Source organism: Dermochelys coriacea, chromosome 9 (genome assembly GCF_009764565.3).
Source record: "Dermochelys coriacea isolate rDerCor1 chromosome 9, rDerCor1.pri.v4, whole genome shotgun sequence".
In the NCBI taxonomy this organism is placed as follows: Eukaryota; Metazoa; Chordata; order Testudines; family Dermochelyidae; genus Dermochelys; species Dermochelys coriacea.
The window spans coordinates 102887024-102894516 of record NC_050076.1 but is presented as its reverse complement, the minus strand read 5'-3'; positions in this window follow the sequence as shown (position 1 = coordinate 102894516).

The window sequence follows — 7493 nt, the reverse complement described above, 5'->3', positions numbered from 1 at the left end:
TGAACATGGTTTTACAGGAGTTTTTGAGGCATTACTAGTTTATACAGAGGTGGCGGGAGAAGTCGTTGCACCGAATAAAACACGTTTAAAGTGTTAGACCCGATTAGTGATTTTCCCTCAACAGGCATTTTAGTCTAGCCAAAGATACTGGGCCACAGTCCCGTGAGTGCGTGTGGTGCACCATGGGGCAGGGCCCGGCCCAGGCAAATGAGACTGTTTGAGTGTCTGCTGCAAAACATGGAATCTGCTCCCCTGGCAGGTCCACTGTTCTTCTCTGGGGCGCTAGGGAAGGGGGCAAAGCATCTCCTCATTCCCGTTTATCTTCTGCATGGAACAGATGGTGCTCACCCCCAGATTTAAAATATTCAGTCAGTAAAATAGACAGACTCCAGTCATTACCCATGGATCACATTCCCCTGGCACCAAGACGGATACACAGACAATTAGTGACCCCCCATCGCAACCCCACTCCTACCATTCCCCAGTTCCCTGGGGGCTGAGGAGCAGAGATGGACCCTGCAGCATACCCGGAAGATTAAGAAACTCACCATAGTAGCAGAATATATATATAAAATAAAATAGCATTTTGGAATGTGTTGCATATAAGACACGGGAGGTAACTGTCCAGCTCTTCTCAGTACTGGTGAGGCCCCGTCTGGTTTACTCTATCCAGTTCTGGGGACCACAATGTAGGAAGGATGTGGATAAACTGGAAAGAGTCCAGAGGAGAGGAACAAAATGATAAAAAGGTTTAGAAAACCTGATCTGTGAGGGAAGGTTACAAGAATACTAGGCGTGTTTAGTCTTGAGAAAAGAAGGCTGAGGGGGAGACCCTGATCACAGTCCTCAAATTGTTAAGGGCCATTATAAAGAGGACGGTGATCAATTGTTCTCCATGTGCACTGAAGCACCTAGATATTAAGTGAACTTGCAAACAGACCCTAAAACAGACAAACCCCTTCATCCCAGAAGGGAATGAATGTGCCAGAGAGGAAATAGTTATAAAGATATTTTGTTAAATTGTTCATAAATTCTAAGGCCACAAGGGACCAAAAAAAGAAATTATAATTGGAAAAGGTCCAGAGAAGGGCAACAGAAATGATGAGGGGTCTGGAACAGCTTCCCTACGAGGAGAGATTAGAAAGACTTAGACTGTTCAGCTTGGAAAAGAGACGACTAAGGGGGGATATGATAGAGGTCTATAAAATCATGATGGGTGTGGAGAAGGTAAATAAGGAAGTGTTATTTACTCCTTCCCATAACACAGGACGCAGGGGTCACCCATTGAGATGAATAGGCATCAGGTTTAAAAACAAACATAAGGAAGTATTTCGTCACACAGCCTATGACACTCGTTGCCAGGGGATGTTGTGAAGGCCAAAATTATAACAGTGTTCAAAAAAAGAACTAGATAAATTCATGGAGGATAAGTCCATTAATGGCTATTAGTCAAGATGGTCAGAGATGAAACCCCATGTTCTCAGTGTCCCAAGCCTCTGACTGCCAGATGCTCAGACAGGATGGATCACTTGATGATTCTCTGTTCTGTTCATTCCCTCTGGGACACCTGGCACTGGCCACTGTCGGAAGACAGGATACTGGGCTAGATGGACCTTTGGTCTGACCTACTGTGGCTGTTCTTATGTTATGTTCATTGTGATCATCATACAGCCACATCACATGGATCATCTCGTCTGACCTCCTCTATAACACAGGCCATAGAACTTCCCAAAACAATGCCAAGAGCAGAAGTTTTAGAAAAACATCCAGTCTTGATTTAAACATAGCCAGTGATGGAAAAAATCACCATGATCCTTGGTAAATTGTTTCAATGGTTAATTACTCTCATTGTTAAAAATGTGTGTCTTATTTCCAGTCTGAATTTGTCTAGCTTCAGCTTCCAGCCATTGCATTGTTAAACCTTTCTCTGCTAGATTGAAGAGCCCATTATCAAACATTTGTTCCCTCTGTAGCTACTGATTGACTTGATTACAGCCTATCAGGGTGTTCTCTGCTGTTGGTACGTTTGTCAGCGACATGGCTGTACCTTGTATTTGTTGTAAGGGTTATTAAAATAAAAGTGGGCAGACCTAAGAGCTAAAGGCCACAGTGTTCTTGCCGTTTGCTCCCACTGACTCATGAATTTGGATGGTGCAAGAGAAAAATTTAGCCCTATGTAGAAGTGGACTGAACTAAACCAGCAATATTCCAAAACATCACAACCCATGGTGTATTGGGTCAGGCATTTGTGGGGGATCACATAAAACACCACTTTCTGCCTCGCTAAGCATTAAATAGTGAAATAATTCTCTATAAATTTTAAGTTACTTTGTTTTTGAGTTAGATAGTGACCAAAGCATACATTAGTAGCTCAATGCAGTAGGTAACTGACGGGCTTAACATATCTAACTTAGAAGCAATTTTCAGAGTGGTAGTTGTATTAGTTTGTATCAGCAAAAAAAACCCGAGGTGTACTTGTAGCACCTTAGATATGGTGTTTATGTGACCATCGCTTATTAGCACCGTAGTGTCCAGGAAGTGGATCTCTTGTGTTGACTGGTCCAGGCTGAGGTTCATGGTGGGATGGAAATTGTTGAAATCATGGTGGAATTCCTCAAGGGCCTATATTCCATGGGTCCAGATGATGAAGATGTCATCAACATAGCATAAATAGAGTAGGGGCGTTACCTGTTTCCAACTCTGTCCACATATCTATTCAGGGGACACCATCATAGGACCTAATCACATCAGCCACACCATAAGAGGCTCATTCATCTGCACATCTACCAATGTGATATATGCCATCATGTGCCAGCAATGCCCCTCTGCCATGTACATTGGCCAAACCGCACAATCTCTACACAAAAGAATAAATGGACACAAATCAGACATCAAGAATTATAACATTCAAAAACCAGTCGGAGAACACTTCAGCCTCTCTGGTCACTCAATTTCAGACCTAAAAGTCACAATTCTCCAGCAAAAAAACTTCAAAAAAACAGATTGCAGCGAGAAACTGCAGAATTAGAATTAATTTGCAAACTGGACATCATTAAGTTAGACTTGAATAAAGACTGGGAGTGGATGGGTCATTTTTCCCCTACTTTTTACTCACACCTTCTTGTCAACTGTTTGAAATGGGCCATCCTGATTATGACTACAAAAGTTTTTTTTTCCCCTCCTGCTGATAATAGCCCACCTTAATTGATTAGTCTCGTTACAGTGGGTATGGCAACACCCATTGTTTCATGTTCTCTCTGTATATATCTCTTCCTACTGTATTTTCCACTGCATGCATCTGATGAAGTGAGCTGTAGCTCACGAAAGCTTATGCTCAAATAAATTTGTTAGTCTCTAAGGTGCCACACAAGTACCCCTCAGTTTTTTTAGAAACAATTGAAAGCATTTTTGAAGTGTCTTGTGAATCTTTTCTTTTGCAAAACTGAATTTATGCATCGCCTTTGCATTTAAAACTGGGGCGAGCTAAACATTTTCTCTAGCCCTGTATAATTTTGCTGCCACTAAGATTTTTATGCTCAGAAGTTTCCTCTAGCCCCCAAATATACCATATGCCCAGCAGGTGGTAGCATTCAGCTGTTTACAGGAACCTGGGGTTGGTTGCAGAGGATTTCAGCTGGAGAGAGGAAAAAGCTGGAGTGGTAACAACATTGCACAGCCTTTGGAGACCACAGGGAAGGGCATCTGCTAAAGCTGGAAAATATTTCCCTTACAGCAGCATTGGTCTGACTTTATTTTAAATAAACAGTTTCCAGGCTTCCAGAAGACGCATGGAGATCTCTGAGAATTTATGGCCAAAAATGCATTGTAGGGCAAGGGATGACAGGTAACATTTATACGGATTTAGTAAAACAAATGTCCACTCAAAGGTCTCGATAGCCCACTAAGCACTGTCTTCTGCAGCAGATATCCTCACAGAACGTCCGTTTCCACAGAAGCTACATTCATTTCACTGCATAGAGAAGAAGAAACCACCCAGAAAATTGTCTGAAATAAGTGAGTCCACGGAGTCAGACAATCCTTTTGACCAGCGTTGCTGGACATGACTTTTTCTCCCTTATGCAGCAGCTCCCACAGTTGGTATTTTTCTAGCTGTTCAATGGAGGTCTGGCTGATCTCTCAAGATAAAGCCTCACCTTTAATAAATTTATCAGATTAGGGATGAATTCCCTGTCAATTTCCTCCATTGTCAATTTTCCCACAACATTAGTGTTCTATAAACAACAGGAATAACTGCATTCGGGTACTTCTGATTGTTCCTGGAAAGGTGTTATTGACCCAAAGCAGCCTCCAAAGCAGCAGGTGTAGTCTCACGTTTAAGGCTTCCATTAGACACCTCAGATCACTATGGTCAGTTGCATTGCAAGACAGCCCCTTTGAGCAAACATGGCTCCTGTGCTCTCTGATAGCCCGTTTACTCCCAGCTCTGCCAGTAAATGGCCCCTGGGAGGGATGTGGGCAGACAGGGTAGCTTGTGACACATCAAGCACTTTGATGAACATTAAACACAAATGAGGAAATAGTTTCTTTTCTAAACAAAACTCTGCAGTTTTAGGTCCATCTTCATTCCTGGGTTGCAGGCAGCATTTCAGGTTCTAACTATTAAGACATTTTCAATTAGAGAATGGTGCTAAACTCATTGTCCAACTGTATCTTTCAACTTCCAGACGACAGGCGCTCCCATTAGAAATTGCAGCAGACACGTCACAATTAAGTGATGTCAACAGGAAATCCAGGAAACCAAAAACTCAAAAAGTTCATGCACTCACGAGTGAGGCACTGAAACAGTCTCTCTTTATGTTAGAGTTTGCTGAATCCAATAACAGGAGCAAAGCTCATGGTCTGGCCTGTGCTCACAATAAACTAAATGGCCTTTGTGGTCAAACACCAAAATACAGCTTCCCACTATAATTGCTGACAAGAGCAGCGTGTTGCCTTGTATAATCTCCACCAGAGACATGAACTGTTCAAGTATTTTTTTAAGATCTGGCACCAGCTCAATGGTTAATGGGCACATTCAACCATGGTCCAAATCATAGAATCATAGAATCATAGAATATCAGGGTTGGAAGGGACCCCAGAAGGTCATCTAGTCCAACCCCCTGCTCAAAGCAGGACCAAGTCCCAGTTAAATCATCCCAGCCAGGGCTTTGTCAAGCCTGACCTTAAAAACCTCTAAGGAAGGAGATTCTACCACCTCCCTAGGTAACGCATTCCAGTGTTTCACCACCCTCTTAGTGAAAAAGTTTTTCCTAATATCCAATCTAAACCTCCCCCATTGCAACTTGAGACCATTACTCCTCGTTCTGTCATCTGCTACCATTGAGAACAGTCTAGAGCCATCCACTTTGAAACCCCCTTTCAGGTAGTTGAAAGCAGCTATCAAATCCCCCCTCATTCTTCTCTTCTGCAGACTAAACAATCCCAGCTCCCTCAGCCTCTCCTCATAAGTCATGTGCTCTAGACCCCTAATCATTTTTGTTGCCCTTCGTTGTACTCTTTCCAATTTATCCACATCCTTCCTGTAGTGTGGGGCCCAAAACTGGACACAGTACTCCAGATGAGGCCTCACCAGTGTCGAATAGAGGGGAACGATCACGTCCCTCGATCTGCTCGCTATGCCCCTACTTATACATCCCAAAATGCCATTGGCCTTCTTGGCAACAAGGGCACACTGCTGACTCATATCCAGCTTCTCGTCCACTGTCACCCCTAGGTCCTTTTCCGCAGAACTGCTGCCGAGCCATTCGGTCCCTAGTCTGTAGCGGTGCATTGGATTCTTCCATCCTAAGTGCAGGACCCTGCACTTATCCTTATTGAACCTCATTAGATTTCTTTTGGCCCAATCCTCCAATTTGTCTAGGTCCTTCTGTATCCTATCCCTCCCCTCCAGCGTATCTACCACTCCTCCCAGTTTAGTATCATCCGCAAATTTGCTGAGAGTGCAATCCACACCATCCTCCAGATCATTTATGAAGATATTGAACAAAACGGGCCCCAGGACCGACCCCTGGGGCACTCCACTTGACACCGGCTGCCAACTAGACATGGAGCCATTGATCACTACCCGTTGAGCCCGACAATCTAGCCAGCTTTCTACCCACCTTATAGTGCATTCATCCAGCCCATACTTCCTTAACTTGCTGACAAGAATGCTGTGGGAGACCGTGTCAAAAGCTTTGCTAAAGTCAAGAAACAATACATCCACTGCTTTCCCTTCATCCACAGAACCAGTAATCTCATCATAAAAGGCGATTAGATTAGTCAGGCATGACCTTCCCTTGGTGAATCCATGCTGACTGTTCCTGATCACTTTCCTCTCCTCTAAGTGCTTCAGGATTGATTCTTTGAGGACCTGCTCCATGATTTTTCCAGGGACTGAGGTGAGGCTGACTGGCCTGTAGTTCCCAGGATCCTCCTTCTTCCCTTTTTTAAAGATGGGCACTACATTAGCCTTTTTCCAGTCATCCGGGACTTCCCCCGTTCGCCACGAGTTTTCAAAGATAATGGCCAAGGGCTCTGCAATCACAGCCGCCAATTCCTTCAGCACTCTCGGATGCAATTCGTCCGGCCCCATGGACTTGTGCACGTCCAGCTTTTCTAAATAGTCCCTAACCACCTCTATCTCTACAGAGGGCTGGCCATCTCTTCCCCATTTTGTGTTGCCCAGCACAGCAGTCTGGGAGCTGACCTTGTTAGTGAAAACAGAGGCAAAAAAAGCATTGAGTACATTAGCTTTTTCCACATCCTCTGTCACTAGCTTGCCTCCCTCATTCAGTAAGGGGCCCACACTTTCCTTGGCTTTCTTCTTGTTGCCAACATACCTGAAGAAACCCTTCTTGTTACTCTTGACATCTCTTGCTAGCTGCAGCTCCAGGTGCGATTTGGCCCTCCTGATATCTTTCCTACATGCCCGAGCAATATTTTTATACTCTTCCCTGGTCATATGTCCAACCTTCCACTTCTTGTAAGCTTCTTTTTTATGTTTAAGATCCGCTAGGATTTCACCATTAAGCCAAGCTGGTCGCCTGCCATATTTACTATTCTTTCGACTCATCGGGATGGTTTGTCCCTGTAACCTCAACAGGGATTCCTTGAAATACAGCCAGCTCTCCTGGACTCCCTTCCCTTTCATGTTAGTCCCCCAGGGGATCCTGGCCATCTGTTCCCTGAGGGAGTCAAAGTCTGCTTTCCTGAAGTCCAGGGTCCGTATCCTGCTGCTTACCTTTCTTCCCTGCGTCAGGATCCTGAACTCAACCAACTCATGGTCACTGCCTCCCAGATTCCCATCCACTTTTGCTTCCCCCACTAATTCTACCCGGTTTGTGAGCAGCAGGTCAAGAAAAGCGCTCCCCCTAGTTGGCTCCCCTAGCACTTGCACCAGGAAATTGTCCCCTACGCTTTCCAAAAACTTCCTGGATTGTCTATGCACCGCTGTATTGCTCTCCCAGCAGATATCAGGAAAATTAAAGTCA